The sequence below is a fragment of the Mus musculus genome, chromosome 18 (genome assembly GCF_000001635.26).
Source record: "Mus musculus strain C57BL/6J chromosome 18, GRCm38.p6 C57BL/6J".
Lineage (NCBI taxonomy): Eukaryota > Metazoa > Chordata > Mammalia > Rodentia > Muridae > Mus > Mus musculus.
Genome location: NC_000084.6, coordinates 34,506,380 through 34,523,492, shown reverse-complemented (window position 1 = coordinate 34,523,492; position 17,113 = coordinate 34,506,380). Strand labels below are relative to the sequence as shown.

Here is a 17,113-nt window from a genome sequence, read left to right as displayed (position 1 = left end):
AAAACAAGCCATGTCTCCAAAGCTCAGCATGGCATTGAATTGTAATTTCAACCTCTCTAGAGGTTGAAGTAGGAGGATTGGAAGTTCAAGGCCAACTAAGGCAACATAGTGAGATCCTGTCTCAAATATAAAAATAAAAGGGGACCTAGGATAAAAGAGTAGAAAGCCCAAAAAGCCTCAACTCCCTGAAAAAAAAAAAAAACTCAGTTATCCAGGACTCCATCTTAAGAATGTATACCACACTTGTGGGAGGAGAGTAGACATCTAGCAGCTTATTTGTCAAGCTCTGGGTTCCTGCTTCACTGTGGTGTGGACTGAATGGGGCCAAGGTCTCTCTCTATGTTTCTTGGTGTTCCCATTTTATTTATCTTTGACCCTTGTCCTGTGGGCTGGTCCTTTATCTCCTAAGGACAGAGATAACAGCCAGCCAAGTCGGCCTGAATGGCCCTTTGGGCAGCATTCCTCCTTGTTTCTAGGGAGAGGACCGGATGGTGAAAAGCTCTCCAATGACTGAAATGAGTACCTTGGGCTGAGCCGGGTGAGTCCCTTCCCTCTGAGGCCTCCCTGTGAGTGAAAGGAAATGTTGGGAATGGCAAAGGAAGTGGCACTTTTAGAGTAAAATTGGCTAGGGCTTGATTAGGTTAGAGGTGGTGGTGCATGCCTGTGGTCTTAGAAGGCTGAGGCAGGAGGATTGCCGAATTTGAGCACAGGCTGTGCTGCATTGCAAGACCCTGTTTTAAAAACTAAAGCCCCATCTAATGTGGTAACTGGCTCACAGCCAAGTGCTCTATGTTTATGATCAATGTGAAGAAATTGAATGCAGAAAAATAGGCAGTAGGGATGGATGGGAAACTCAGAAGTGACACTTGTGTCCTGAGGGCCAATGTGCTGTCACCTGTTGTTACAGAAACTCAGGACAACACAGGAAGAAGCCACTGCTGCTCCTCAGCCTCAGTAGATGTCAGGTGTGGTGGCCTAGGCTAGCAATCCCAGCACTTGGGAGACTGGGGCAGGAGAATTGCTTTCAGTTTGATGCCAGCCTTGGGTACACAGTAAGTTCCAGGTCAGCCTGACAGGGTGAGAGCCTGTCTCAAAAAATAGAAAAGAAAGGAAATTATATACAGCATTCATTGTTGGTCAAAGCTCAAGTGTTCATTTTTACTGTCTTGATTTTTTTTCCTTTTTAACATTTATTTTATTTTGAAACAAAGTCTCCTGTAGCTCTGGATGGCTTTAAACTTGCTATGTAGTTAAGGATGACCTTGAATTCCTGATTCTCCTGCCTCCACCTCCTGAGTGTTGGAATTATAGGTGTGGGCCACCACGCCCCAGCTAAGTGTCTTACTCTCCTACCTGGTTTTACTTGGTTGCTAGGAACATGTTCTCTACAAATGTGTGTGTGAACACACAAGCATACCCCAGTCCCTTCTCATGGAGAAACGGAAACTCATGTACTGACTGGGCATATTTCTGTGGAATATTACATGTAAAAAGTAGATAGACGCTCTGGTGATGGCACACACGTTTAATCCCAGCACTGCAGAGGCAAAGGCAGGGGGATCTCCGTAGGCTTAAGTACAGTCTGGTTCCAGATCAGCCAGGGCTATGTACATACATGCATGCATGCATGCATACATACATACATACACACATACACATACATACATACACATATACACAAACATACATACATACACACAAATATACACATCATATACATATACATATACATTGTTCTGTTGCAGAGAACAAAAAATCCCCCCACAAAGTAGATAGAATATTAGGGGACACTTTTTAAAAAAAATTGATATAGGCATGATATAGGCATGTAAAAGTATACACTACACAAGGTTTACTTTTGTAGGAAAGGGAGTAAAATTTAGAGATGAAAAAGACACTTTTTTGGTTTGTAAAAATATTTACTTTTGTGTATATGCATAAGTGTATGCATGTAGCCGGGCATGGTGGCTTTTAATCCCAGCACTTGGGAGGCAGAGGCAGGCAGATTTCTGAGTTCGAGGCCAGCCTGGTCTACAAAGTGAGTTCCAGGACAGCCAAGGCTACACAGAGAACCCTGGCTCAAAAAAAAAAAAGTGTACGCATGTATGTGTATCACATGTGTACAGGAGTCTATGGAAGTTACAGGTGGCTGTAAGCAGTCTTGTGAATGCTGGGGACTGAGCCTGGGTTCTGTATGGGCAGTCAGTAAGCACTCTTAACTGCTGAGCCATCTCTTCCACTGTCTTATTTGTTTTTTTGTTTCATTTTGTTTTGTTTTTTGAGACAGGGTTTCATTCTGTAAGTCAGGCTGAACTGGAGCTCACTATGTAGCATGTAGTTTAGACTGACCTCAAACCCATGGCAATTCTCCCGCCTCAGTCTTCCAAATGCAGTATTCCAGACATGAATTGTAATACAGGGCATTCTTATGTAGCCCAGGCTAGTCTGGAAATTACTATGCAGACCAGGCAGGCCTCAAACTTGCCTCCTACTTCTGCGTGTTGAGAGTATAGGTGTATGCCAATATTCTCTGCCATGAGAATTTTTTCATATGTTGTTACTCTGTGTGTGTGTGTGTGTACATTCATGCACACAACTGCACCCATGGGCAAGCAAAGTATTGTGAACTGAGGGCCTTACATAAGCTAGGCAAGTATTCTACTATACTGAGCTACATCCCATCCTTCATTGCCTATTTTTTATTGTTCTGAATTCTCAATGTCTATAGTATGGTCATTGTTTATGCCTATACCCAGGAATATGTGTTACTTAAAACCATTTTGTTTGTTCATTCATTCATTCATCCATTCACCTATTTTGTGCATGTATGGGAGACTCTGCCACTGTGTTTGTATAGAGAACAGAGAACCATTTTTCTCCTACCGTGTGGGTCCTGGGATGGGTTGTCAGGCTTGGTGGCAGGTATTTTTACCTGCTGGGCCATCTTTCTGGGCCCATATATTCCTTTCCAACTTGTTAAAGTGATGAAGCCAGTTGTGTCGTCACTAGGGAGGCAAAGGCAGACAGATCTCTAAGATCAAGGCCAGCCTGGTTTACAGAGTGAGTTCCATGACAACCTGGCTTACACAGAGAAACCTTGTCGTTAAAAAAAAGTCAGAGAAAAAAAAAGAGGAGGAAGAGGAGGAGGAGGAGAAAAAAAAAGTAATGGCATGCCCCATACTGTCTCTCTAAGACCCACTTTAAGTTCTTGCCATATCTAGCTTCCAGTTGGGTGAAGTTTGGTGATTCATTCAAGGAGCATGAGAAGAACTCGAATTTAAGGAAGAAAACATTAACAGGAAAACATTAACAGGAAAGAACCTGATTAGAAAATAACTAGAAGGAGGAAGGAGAAGAGGGGGAGGGGTGGGCACAGCGCATCGGCTTCCTGGCTCTTGGAAGGTAGAGACAGAAGGGTCAGGGTTCAAACTTGTCCAAGGCTGGCTTGAGGTAAATAGAAACCTGCCAATAAAAAGGAAAGGAGAACTTCAATTTTATGGTTGTTGGAATTGCCTGTCCAGGGCCACTGAATTCAGGAGCGATGTTCTGAAGCTGGCTGATTTGCCTCTGGGCTCCCATGGAATCAGAGGAAAGCCGTGACCCCATCAACTCCCCACCATACGAAGGACAAGGCATCTTTCCTTCCCTCTTCTGGTTTGGGCATTAATTTTTCCAGCATCTGTTTGCCTGTAAGAAGCATGTTGGTCCTTCCCTAGGCTCTTCTTTTCCAGAAGATTACAGCTGCCTGAGCCCTGGGGTGTCTCTTGTCAGTCCCTGAGCCCTGGGGTGTCTCTTATCAGTCCCTGAGCCCTGGGGTGTCTCTTATCAGTCCCTGAGCCCTGGGGTGTCTCTTGTCAGTCCCTGAGCCCTGGGGTGTCTCTTATCAGTCCCTGAGCCCTGGGGTGTCTCTTGTCAGTCCCCGAGCACAGTCACTACTGCTCAGGATGACTTATTCTGACTTTCCTCCGCAGGGTCATGGTTATTATACAGCTTTTGAGCAATCTTCAATAACTGGGACCTATTGATACCCTCAAACCATTCTTCTGAAGTTTCTTTCCAGTATCTTAGAAGACTGCATAACAAAAGAAATAATTGGTTGCTTTCAGTTTGGGGCACATCTGGGTCTATGGGGGTAAACATCCTTTAAGTCTCCTAGATGCTCTCCGGGAACCCACAGACAATTCCAGAGGCTCTGTACCACTTCACCTACCTTAGACAGATTGGTAGGTTTTCTAGCAACTAACTGCCTTTAATTCTCCTCAAAGGGCCTGTTGAAAGTTTCCCAGCCCTGCCTCCTTACCTTGGTCAGTGCTGGGGTCCTGGTCAGGTTGGGCAGAGGAGAAAACCCCCTCTTATCTGGATGTACTGTCCAGGAGTAATTCCCTGCCCAACCTGTCCAGGCAGGCAAGTAACAGACTGTCTCAAGGAGGCTAATGCGATCCTGAGGTTTTTTTTAGAATGGTGGATTCTAAGTTTTCCAGTTGTATAGATCACTGATTGAAAAGGGGATATAAACTATGAAAAGGGAGACATAGAACATCCAGGGGTTGGGCCCACAGGGGAGGGGGCTCATCTCCCTTAGAGGGAGAATGGGGAGGGTACTCCTGCCCCAGGGAAATTTCTCCCAGAGCCTTCATAGCCAAAGTCACTCTTGTGTGTGTGGAGGGGAGAGGGGAACCAAGATAGACTATATAACCCACCCCCAACACTGCCAGGGAATTTCCTTCTTGGGGTGGGATGGAATTGTACTGGGCATACAGAAGGGAAAAGTCAGCTTCCTCCTGTGGGGCTGAGAGAAGAGGCAGAAGTTTGGGTTTTTCTGATTAATCTGGCCAAACCAAAAGGACTCAGGTTCCCAAGGAGAGGACACAGGTCTTAAGTCAAGGAAATGGACCTTGCACCAGAGAAAGCCATTGGTCAATGTAGGGAAATTGGTCGGGTGGCCTGAGTTTCCAGTCACTATGTTCCAGACAGCCTGGACTGCTTAGGGGCCCAGAGATCTGTCACTGGGCCATCCAGCTGCAACAGAGAGCTACTCTGTTTCACAGAAGGTCTGGAATTTCCCAGGTGAGATACAGATACCCTAATGTTGTCTTGGGACTGCTCACCCCACCTCCTATCACAGCTTTAATCCTTGTAGCCAACAGAATTGACCGGAAAACCAGAGGGACATAGACAGGCGGCAGTAAAGACAACCAGGAGTGGCCACTACACAGACTTAAACTAGGAGTTCCAGTGACATCTTACTCAGATCCAGCCGTTCCTAAGTGCACTTCCCAGAAGGGGCCAGAGACAGACTCACTTGTGCTGGAGACAGATCCAGGAAATGTTCTGTAACTTCTCATCAAGGGTGGAGGCTCAGGAGCCTGTAGGGTACCAGGAGTAGAGACAGGTGAAGGTCTTGGGGCCCTGGAGTGCCTCGGGGTGTGCACTTCTAGAAGCTGTCCTTTCTCTGTGCTGCTGCCCCAGAGGTAGTCCAAGACTCCCAGTGTCTTGGTGTCTCAGCCTTTAGAGATTTTGCCAATGCCTCAAAAATGTTAAGGTCATTCCATTAGAGGATGCAGAGAAACTCTTAATGCTAAATAAAAGTCTTTATTACTGCCCAGGGGAACTTGCCCAAATCATGAAGCCCTGGCCCTCACAAAAGTCTTTTATGTACAAAAATCATATCCTGGCTGACATACTTCAGTTAGCAAGAATGATTAGCAAGAAGTAGAACTACAGAAGCCAAAAACCAAGGTTAGTACATTTGGAGGTTTTCCTGGATCCTGGAACTATAATCAAAGACTAGGTCTTTGATTGACTAGGTCTCTAGTCCTATTTTGGTACACGTTGGAGCCTCTGTGCTGGGTTTTAAGGTCAGCATGGCGCCTCCAACCTGGTGTCAGTTTTGCTGAGGTCTGAAGGCCTGCTACAAGTTCACACAACTATAAGGCACCAGGACATTCTGCCCCTTGGTGAGGTCATCTTTTACTGTAGGTTGTACTTCAGCATCTCAGCATCTCTTAGCAAACAGGATGGTGGCACAGAGTGAAGAAGTGCTAGTTTCTTGTTTGTGAGCAGCTCCTCTGTGAAACCACTGGAGTGGGATTCTGGGTGATACATCTTTCAAGTCGGAACAAAGAAAACACTTTTCCCGATTCCCGTGGTTGGAAGCTCCTGGGAAAGTGTGTAATAAGTATAGGGAAATATATTCTGATCTTCAGTACAGATGAGCAGGCAAGGTTATAGAGGTGATCGTGTAGGGACATAAAGCCAGCTTTGGAAGCTTCCAGGTGAGTGTAGGTTCTGAGGGAGAAGTGAAAGTCTTAGGCATGATCACAGTGCATTTCCGACGGGCAAGAACCACGTCCTGAAGGCTAAAGTACAAACGCAGAGTTCACTCAGAGGTCTCCAGCACCGAGCACCAGGCCTGACCTCAGTGAATACTATTTACTGAAGGGGTAGATATTCCAGGAGAAAGAAACACAGAAAATAAGACACAAACAGCAAAACCTTACTATAAAGGCCCAGCGGGTAGCACACCTACCCATTTCATCCCAGAACTCTGGTAGTAGAGAGCAGAGGCAAGTGGAGTTCTGGGCCAGCCAGGGCTATATACTGAGATCCTATCTCAAACACACACACACACACACACACACACACACACACACACGCACACCCTAAATAAATATAAAAATATCAATACCTCCTTACTGTGAAGTAACACATTTGGTTAAACTATGGGTACACTCTCTTCCTTTATGTTTTATTTTGTTGTTGCTGTTGTTTTGCTTGTGGTGGAGTCTAATGTAGCCTAGGTTGGCTTTGAACTTGCTATGTATTAAAAAGTCTGTCCTTGAACTCCTGATCCTTTTTGCTCTACTCTCAAATGCTGCTATTACAGGCTTGGGACACTACACTAGACTCTTTCTCTGAGACAGGTCTCACCATATAGATTTGGCTGGCTTAGAATTCACTATGTTGATCAGGTTAGCCTTGAACTCATAGACATCCACTTGCTCTGTCTCCAGAGGGCTGAGATTAAAATCATGTTCCAGGTTAATGCTCCTAGTACTTTCACACTAGTTATCTTCTGTTACACCCTCATGGTAAGACTTAGTAGACTAAGCATTTGAACTATCAGTTTGCCACAGACAGGCTCCAATGAGAGATGGATGAAATGGAGTCTGGATGGCCAGATAAGCCAGACCCTCAGGGCCTCTTGAGGTAGAGATGGGCACTGCAGAATGGTAAGACCATTTCAGGCTGAGAAGCAGACAAGGGTTTATTGTTCTGTGAAGGTCACCATTGGAGGCTCTGTAAACTTTGTTTCCAATATGAATACAAGGAGAGGGAGAAAAAGAAAGCAACATCTACTCATTGATGTTTATTTAACTTCTTTATTTCTAAAAATATTGTTCAATTGTAGAAAATAGATGATTGTAGACACTTCATCAAGAAGCCAAAACAAATTTGTCTACAGCAAATGTTCACATTATTGTCATACAAAGAATTCCAAATTATTAGGCCAAAAAATGTGGACTTGGCAAAAACGAGCACTACTGTCAATTGTCCCAGCTCCTCAAACTCGATGTGGCTGGCACTAGGGTCTCTGGGAGTGAATATAGCAACGGAAATCTGCATTGTGTTGACTTTGGTCCTCTTCCAAAGCCATTCTATTTCAGAGGGATGTATGATGAAGCCTTTCCAGGGCAGAGATCATTAATTCTCCCGCACATCATAATAGTTGCTCAGGAAGTATGTATTTAAGAAAATAAATGACACAAACATTACTTTGGGTTGCTAAGGGCAGAACAGTATCTGCCATTATTTTGGATGCTGGCGTGGGATTTGTACTCTCTGGAACAGTCTCTTCTCTTTGTAGCTAGGAATTTTTTGTTGTTGTTCATGAAGAACATACATTCTTGCACGGGTACAATGGTCCTGAGCAAATGGCTCAGACAGACGTCTTGTGCATCCCTCAGAAGAGGCAGCAGTGCCACGCTCGAATGGTGAGTTGCTCCTCCTTTTTTGGAAGACTGTAGTTTTGGTGGATTCTGAGTCCTTCCTCTTATCACAAGACAAGAGAGGTAAGAACTTTGAGAAAGGGAAATTAATGAGCTAAGTTTGACTGACTGGGATAGCACTGCACAGTGCATGGTTCTTTGAGAATCAGAGTTGACAATCTCTGTCTCTATTTGGCAACGCCTCATCTTTTCCCCAAACAGCTTGTTTTCTCATCCATATCTAGAGGCATGGCTTATCTTACAAGTAGACAACATAACAAGTAACAACAACATTCTTCTAATTAGGGAAGAGCGTTTCTTTTCTTTTTCCCTTCTCTTGTCTTCTCCTCCCTTCCCTTCTCTTCCCCTCCCTTCCCATTCTCCTTCTCCAGCTCTTTCTAGATAGCAAGGCTAGGTTTGAACTCACTATATGGCCCAGGCTTGCAGGCATATATCACCATACTTAGCAGGAAAAAATGTCCTGTAGAAGACAAGGTCAGTAGATCTTAAAAATAGCACCAAGAAACCAGGTCATCGTCGTCATTGTTGTCATCGTCCTCCCCCTCCCCTTCCCCCCTCCTTCTTCTTCCCCCTCTCCCTCCCCCGCTCCTTCTTCTTCTTCTTTTTTTTTTTTTTTTAAAGATTTATTTATTTATTATATGTAAGTACATTGTAGCTGTCTTCAGACACTCCAGAAGAGGGAGTCAGATCTCGTTACAGATGGTTGTGAGCCACCATGTGGTTGCTGGGATTTGAACTCTGGACCTTCGGAAGAGCAGTCGGGTGCTCTAACCCACTGAGCCATCTCACCAGCCCTCTTCTTCTTTTTTTAATGTTTTTGGTTTTCATCTGAAAGCATATTGACCAGTGACAGGGTGTCTAGCATAAGGTTCTGGGTTTGATCCCCACTGAGTTCAAGGCTAGCCTGGTCTACAGAGCAAGCTCCAGGACAGCCAGGACTACATAGAGAGACCCTGTTACATAAAACAAAACAAAAAAGCACATAGCCAGACAGATGAACAAGCATTTGGTAACTTCTGTGAAAAGTCTCCACACAGAGATCATCCCTAAAGATCTCTAGAAGCAAAATATTTCCAGAGATATCATTTTGGCCTCAGAGTAGGAGAAGAGTGAGAAAATATTGAAGCATACTGTTTATAAAACACCATTTAATATATAAACTCACGCTAGGTTTTCCTTCTTTTCTCCCTCTTTCCTCCTCCTCTTCTTCCTCTCCTCCCCCTCCTCTTCTTCTTCTTCCTTCTTTTTTTGTGACAGGGTTTCTCTGTGTAGCTCTGGCTGTCCTGGAACTAGCTCTGTAGATCAGGCTAGCCTCATACTCTCAGAACTCTGCCTGCCCCTGCCTCCTGAGCACTGGGATTAAAGCTGTGTGCCACCACCACCTGGCTCACATTAGTTTTTTTATTTTATCATTGGGAACTCCCAGGTATTTTACCAGAGCCACAAGGCTAGCAACAGAGTCTACAACTCAAATGGACATTTTCTTATTCTAAGTTCAGTCTGTATATGTACTAAATGGCTGTGTATTTAACTTTGTAAGATAGAATTGGGGATAGAGATGTCTTTTTGTGATTGTTTACTTCTGTGGCTCATTACTCATTAACATTGCATCAAAGATATAATGGCAATCTTGATTGAGCAAAACTGCAGCACTCAGATAACTTGGGGGTGGATGAGATGAGTAAGGACGGGGAGCCCTGGGTTTCCCCTCATCAGGCAGAAGAGATGGCTTAGAAGCCTTATGCTGAGAAGAGCTCAGGTCTACCAAGTGAATATAAAGGGAGAGTCTGGAAGTCTGTTTTCATTCTCTAAGGAGACATGGGTTGTAAGGTGATAAGAGACACAGAGTTATGCCCTGACTTAAGCCTCACCCCAGGGAGACATGATCCTTAGAAGGCAGACAAGCCAGGCATCTAGGGCAGGCTCTCAGCTAAGGCAGGGATCTCCCCCTCTCCAGTGACTCGATGCACAGCCTTACTTCTGAGATACATAGCCTGACTTCAGGGGAGGATGGAATACTTGTTTTACTGTGCTAAGAAGTCATCTCAAACAGAAAAGATGAAAGGTCTCCCATTTCTAATAACCTCCCTCACCTGGATTAACTTTAGGGGTTCTTAGAAACACACAGGCTTTGTCACTTCTCATCCTGGCTAAATAGCTGTAGTTTCAACACTAGAAATATATAAAGGTATGAGGTCTAGCTCAGCGTGGTGACATACACCTGTAATCCCAACACTCAGGAGGTGGTGAAGCAGAAATATCAGGAGTTCAAGGCCAGCCTGGTCTACATGAGACTGTCTTAGAAGTGAAAGAAAAAAAAAAAACCCAAACTAAAACAAAACATGACGTCTATGCCTATAGGTAAAACATAAGAAAATAGAAAATCTATGTAATTTGGGAGATGACTGACAAGTTTCTAGAACTGCTATATTACACCAGCAGTTATATTCTCAGCCAAGGGAGATGCTTAGCTGGCAAAAACACCGTTGGAGCCATGCTTGATGAATCCCAGGGCCCATATTTTGGAAGGAAAGAACTGACTCTTGCAAGTTGTCTCTGACCTCTACACAACTGTGTGTCCCCCCTCCCCACAAGTAAATCAGTGTAAAAAAAAAAGTCTCCATCTTCACTGTGGAGCATCCTGTGCTGTGTGTGAGACTCAGCCTCACTGTGGAGCATCCTGTGCTCTGTGTGAGATTCAGCAGCAACCTTGGGCTGACTTCTGGGTCTGTCCAGGTTTATCTACCAACAACATATCTATGCAGTGGCTCCAAACTTGCCCTGGTTGGGAAGTATTATTTTAATTAAAAGCAATTATGCATGTGTTGGAGGGGGGGTGTTGGGCAGTGTGCTGCAGCACAAATGTGGAGGTCAGAGGACAACATCTAAAGTCAGTTCTTACCTGCCACCTTTACTCCGGTTCTGGGGATTGAACTCAGGTCACAAGGCTTGCATGGAGCTATCTTGACTGCTGGTGAACTACTGTTTTAATGGAAGTAATAAGAGTGATCTTTGAGGTGCATCCTTTTAGAAATTCTAGACAACAGTGGCACGATGACACTAAACAGAGTCAGTTGTCAAAGGTTCTGTGAGAACTATTGAGGGTTCCTCTGGGGAGTGCAGCTGTATGCTGCCATCTTACCAGAGGCAGGCACCTATCTGCCTCTTAACTCAAGCCGGTGACAGGGCCCCCTCTGTGGAACCACCCAGCACATGCCATGTTTTTCTTGCAGTTAGAAGGCCTTGTGCCTGACTCCCAGGGCTGACGGCTATTTGGGCAGCAGAGCAGAGGAATGCTGAGTCCAAACTGAGATGGGGCTGTCCTCCCAAGTTTGGGCAAATTGATGTGAGCTTCCTGTGGTCCTGTGAAGACTGTACAGTACTGCCACCGAACTGACACGGATGCAACACTAGCAAGCTCTTCTAGATACTTCATGCACACACACACACACACGCACGCACGCACGCACGCACGCACGCACGCGCACGTACACGCGCACTCATCTCTGAGGAGGAGACTATGGAGAGTTGATCTTGGACAGTGACAAGGGGCTCAGGGCCTTGGCCTTACAACTTAGCTGACAGGGGTCCTCACAAAGTGACTGAAGGAAAAAGCAAAGCTTGTGAATAGAGGGTTCTGCTCGGATCACAGGAATTAGGGGTGACAAACCACGACAGGCTGGCCTCTGAAGTCATGAAATGTCCACCAGGAAAAGTCATCGTTAAAGATGTAAGCCTAGGGCATAGGCTGATCACATGGAAGAAAGACCCTTTCTGTTCCTTTCCTCTCTCTCCTCCCTGTGGCTCTAGTTAGCAAAGTGGGGGAGGAGATGAGAGAGCAGGTAGTGTCCTGTGTTGTCCCGTGTCCCCCCCCCCCCCCCCCCAGAAGAGGGCAAAGGTTCACTTTCTTGTGACTCAGCCATCACAGGTCTTTCTATTCCTAAGGGGACTCATAAAACTCATGGAACTTTCTTGGCTTCTCAATTAGGTCATGATTCCCTCTGTACAAATTCAAAGGGAGAGCACAAGAAGGTTTTTTTTTTTTTTCTTTTTTCTTTTAAATGAAAGCAAACTCCCCGTGTGTGCATGAGATTAGGTCAGAGAGCAACACTGGGGGCGGGGGGTCAGTTCTTTACTCTCACCTTGTTGAGGCAGGGGCTCTCATTTCTGCTGCTCTGCTATACTGGGTTAGCGGACCCACAATCTTCTAGGCAACTCTGTCTCCATCCCTCATCTTGATACAGGAGTGTTGGGATTACAGATGGATCCAGCATTTTGTGGGTTCTGGGACTGGGTCCAGGTTCTCAGGCTTGCAGCTTGTGCTTTTACCTGAGAGCCATCCCCATGGCTGGTTTGTTTGTTTGGTTGGTTTGTGAGGAAGGTTCCCTGGGTAGTTCTGGCTGCCTTGAGCTCACAGCAGCCTCAAGTCTTTGCTTCCCAATGGGACCTTAGGTCTGTGCCACTGCTTCTGACCAGATTCTGTTTTTATTTTAGAAATTATATCCCATGGGCTCTGCATACTGAATACTCTAATTACTAAGATCCAAAATTTGTTTTCTAAGACATGTCCTTGAGCATCCCAGGGGGAAGATGCTCAGTGAATCAAGTCACTAGGTGTTTGAAAACCTGTACTTTAATATTAGGTTCCTACCTAGGGGCAAGCAGGGAGCTAGCATCTTGGGCTTCATACAAAGTACCTACTATAGCCAGTTGTGGCCACCAGGGCCGTGTAGGTGGGGACCAGGCAGCCTTTGTGTCCCCTCAGGCACTACTCATGACTTCCACTTGCTTTTGATTAAGCTATGGAAGCACCAAGCTGCCCTGTTTTCCAGCCATGGACTTGCAGGTAAAGGCTTTATTCAAAATGTTTAGTTTGGTGGAATTTTTTTTTCTTAAAACCATTTTAACATGTGTTTATTTATTTACTAACTTACTATGTCTCTGTGACACAGCGTGGACAGAGATCAGAGGACAACCTGTGGTGGCTTTCTCTCTCCTGTGTGGTCTGTGTCTGGGACTCAGGTCGTCAGGCTTGGAAGCAGGTGCCTTGACCTGCTGGGCCATCTCACTGGCTCGGCAGCGGTGGGATCTTCAGTTTTAACAGTTTCATACTTTTGTGAAAATTTCCAGTGTTTTAAAAATCCTTTAAGAATTTGGAAATTTCTGACAGAAATTAATATGGGTGTGTTCCCAGAATTCATTATTTGAAGAAAATGTTGTAAAAACTGAAAATATATTCCCTTTACCTGGTTCTTTTTTTAAAAAAATCAGTTTCTTGAGAATCCCACACAATGTATTTTGGTCATACTTATCCTTGCCTTCACTCCATCCAGACCCTTACTCCTTCCCTACCGACCTAACCTTACCACCTTTCTTCTAAAATTAAATTTTTTTTGAGATAGGGTCTCTTTCTCTAGCCCTGGCTGGCTTGCAACTCACAGAGATGCGCCTGCCCAGTGTTGGAATTAAAGGCCCTGTGCCATCACACCGGTCTTTTGTTTTCAGACGGGGTTTCTCTGTGTAGCCTTGATTGTCCTGGAACTCTGCAGACTAGGCTGGCCTCCAGGGATCTGCCTGCCTCTGCCTTCCAAGTGCTGGGATTGAAGGCTTTTGCCGCCACCTCCCAGAAAAGCCTACAGTGCCCTGAATTCCAAAGCAGTCTCTATCCACTCACTCACCAGGTTGGCCCTGCTTAGACTCTGAGATTGGATGAGATCTGTCAACTTCAGGGAAGGAGGGTCACAGACTTGTTGGCCTTTTGTGATTCTGGGTCCCCTGTTGTCCAGGCTTGCCTCAAATCATAATATAGTTAAGGGTGATCTTGATCCTCCTTCCTCTGCCTCTGGAGTGCTGGCACTACAGGACTGAGTCATTATGTGTGAGCTCAACAGGTAGTGTTCCTCTCAAGTCAGTTAATATTGTTTTCCTCATTTCCAAAGCAAAACAAACATTTAAAGAAAGATATAAGGTTAAATGCAAACTGCATCTCCATTGAGCTGCTATGAAACAGGCTTTGGTCATTGGTTTGGCAGATTTTTTTTTTTATTTGTGGTGTGTGTGTGCACGCGTGCACAGAAGCACATATGTGGAAGTCAGAGAACAATTTGTAGAAGTCTCTTTTGTCTGTCTATCATCTAGGTCCCAGGATCAAAATCAGGTCAGACTTGGCAGCAGCACCCTTACCTGCTAAACTATCTTTGTTGGCCTAGTTTGGCAGATGTGGAAACCTAAATTTCACTTGCTCAGATTTAATTAGGCTTTGAGGAACTAATTTGGATAGAACAACCTCAAAATTCAACCCAGTGGATGGAACCTAATTTATCAATTATGCTGAGAATGGGCTAAGACTGTAAAACTAGCCAGCTATCATTTGTGTGCCCTGGACTATTTTACTGCATATTTTGAGAGATCCTTTGAGTGATGGAAAAGCTATTTGCTGAGTTTGACATTGGAGCATGGGGCTTTGTGTTTATCAAGGATATACAGAATTTAATTTTGCTAGGACATAAACCCCCCCAGAGGGGAGGATTTTATTTGCTATGTGTCCAAAGAGGCTGGAGCATAGTTATCTGTTCAATAAGTATTAATTAAATGACTATATGAGCATTAAAGGGTTTCCCCCCACCCCTTGAGCAGCAAATACTGCTCATGACTGTAATCCCAGACTGGGATGCTGAGACAGGCAGATTCACGACTTCCAGGTCAGCCTGAGCTACAGAATGGACAGTCTGCCTCACAAACAAAACAAAGTTTTCTGGGGTGGGGTGAGAGTGGGTATTGGGGAATTAAGCTGCTGAGGTGTTTATTCATTGACCTAGCCCTCAGAGCTTTGAATCAGGGTTTTTTTTTTTTTTTTGCTCTGATATTGGGTATATGATCCTGGTCATCAGAGCCAGCTATCTTTCTTCTGGACAGAGTGGGAATTACAATATATGTGTATATATATACATATATGTATATATCTGTGTGTGTATATCTATCACAGAAACTTTAAGGATTTTATTTTCAATTATCTGTGTGCTTGTCCATGTGAGTGTAGATGCCTAATTAGTGCGTCAGATCCTTCCCTTGGACCTAGAGTTCCAGGCAGACTGAGCTGCTGAACGCCAGTGCCGTGAATCACTCAGTTTTTGGAGAAGAGGAGCAGCAGCTCCAGTGGCACGCGTCTCCAGCTCCTACATTCTCTAGTCTTACTCAGATGCTACGGTTCTAGGCTTCTTGTGGACCACACCCTTCAGTTATGACAGCATCACCTGGGCATGTGACCCCGAGGTTACAGATATTTTTAGTCTCTCTGATGACTCTTGGGAGCCACTTTGGTCTCTGTAACACTTACAGATAGATCATTGCATAGGGTGACTTTTTAAATAATTTATTTTTATTTTATGAACATTAGTGTTTTGCCCACAAGTATGTCTGTGTGAGGGTGTTGGATCCCCTGGAACTGGAGTTACAGACAGGTGTGAGCTGCTGTGTGGGTGCTGGGAATTGAACCTGGGTCCTCTGGAAGAGAAGTCAATGTTCTTAACTGCTGTGCCATCTCTCTAGCCTTCCATGATTTTTTAAAAAAAATAAATCTTTGTGGGTTTTTGAGATAAGGCAGTCCAGGTCACCTTAAACTCATTAGTCTAGGTTGGCCTTGAACTTCTAATCCTCCTGCCCTTACCCCACAAATGTTGGGATTGTAGACATTGAGTATCACACCTGGCTGATCACTTTTCATAAATCTTGTGTTAAGGTCTGTGAGGTTTTTTGTTTTGTTTTTACATTTTCCAGGTTAGTAACTTCTGACAAAGGCTGACATGGAATTGTGGTGGTTTGTTTTTATTATTTTTGTTGTCTTTTGAGGCAGCTCAGGATGGTTTCCGACTTGTTATACAGTCTAGGTTAGCCTCTAATTGGAAGTGATCCTCCTGCCTCAGCTTCCAGAGTGCTGAGATTACAGAGGGATGCCTCCACACCCCGTTAGTGGTTTATATTTTTGAGAGACTGCGTTTTTTTTTTTCTTAAAGCCACTACAGATGATGTAATCATATTATTGAGGACGTGAGGGAGCTGCAAGGTTGGTCTACGTAGTCTCACACAAGCAAGGTCATAATCCTAGGCTCACAACTCCTCTCTTCCTGCCCTATAGCTCTAGTTTTAGTACCAGAAGTTCTCTGTGAGCAAGTAGTCTATTAACGGCCATATTCCGAACCCTCCGGGAGCCACGGCTCGTTAATCTCTCTGAAGTCTAGGTCAGGTACTTAGGTAGAGCGGGGTGGGGGTGGGATAGGGAGAAAGGGGCGAGGCAGAGCCCCAGGAATCCCTCATCTGACCCAGATCGCCGGCAGTGAGAAAATGGTTAACACTTCGCAGCTTCTCGGAAGGTTTATGAAATTCTCAGAGATTCCTGGACGGCCTGGGCACAGCTTAACAATGACCAGGCGCTCCTTGTTTCCCCTTCATCCCTCCCAAGTCTTCCCCTTCATCCCTCCCGAATCCTCCCCCGTTCCTCCGTCCCTCCGCTCGCTCCCGGCACAGGACCTCCGCACCCACAAGTGGGCGGGCCGGAGCCGCCGCAGTCCAGCGCCGAATCCGGGTTGACCGGGGCGCCGCGCGCTCGCCCCGCCTCTCGCGTCACTTCCGGCCCGGCCGCTCGTCCTCCGCCCTGTTCCCCTCCCGCTCGCCGTTAGGGAGGCTCTGCGCCTCAGCCGCCACCGCCTCCGCCTCCGCCTCCGCCGCTCCCGCCCACTTCTCCGCGTCTGCCGCCGCCGCTGCCCGGGGTCTCCGGGGGGTCGCTACCGGGCTGGCCCCGCGCCACTGCAGTCGCTTCAGCCTCGCGCTAGAGGCCGCTTCAGGAGGAGACCCGCCGGCCGCCGTGCCACTTAGGGCCTCAGTTCTCGCCTCGTCGACGTCGCCAAGGGTTCTGGAAAAGCGGCCAAGGCCGGGGAACGGGGCTTCGCGGTTCCAACGGTGGGTAAACGGGCGGGGGCCCGGCACTGCGCATGCGCAGCGGCTCGCCGCGGCGGCCCTTCCCCCAACCCCGGACTCTGCGGCTGCTAGGCAGCCCGGGGTCCCACCCGCGGCGGGCCGCTGGGCGATGCTGTTCGGGGTCTGGGAGA

The 17,113-nt window shown here is 46.0% G+C and overlaps 1 protein-coding gene across 15 annotated transcripts in view; it reads left to right on the top strand.

Annotated features, from left to right (window-relative positions):
- Positions 1 to 445: 445 nt before the first annotated feature.
- Fam13b (family with sequence similarity 13, member B) overlaps positions 446 to 17,113 on the top strand; it is an 82,477-nt gene continuing 65,809 nt past the window's right edge. For 9 of the 15 annotated variants that reach the window (XM_030250433.1, XM_006525854.2, XM_030250432.1 and 6 more), the window contains exon 1: positions 16,873 to 16,964. The gene's annotated coding sequence lies outside the window, so the exon portion shown is untranslated. Of the gene's footprint in view, positions 539 to 16,542; positions 16,965 to 17,113 lie in introns of those variants that run through there. The other 6 variants (XM_006525849.3, XM_006525850.3, XM_030250431.1 and 3 more) reach the window with 6 other exon arrangements.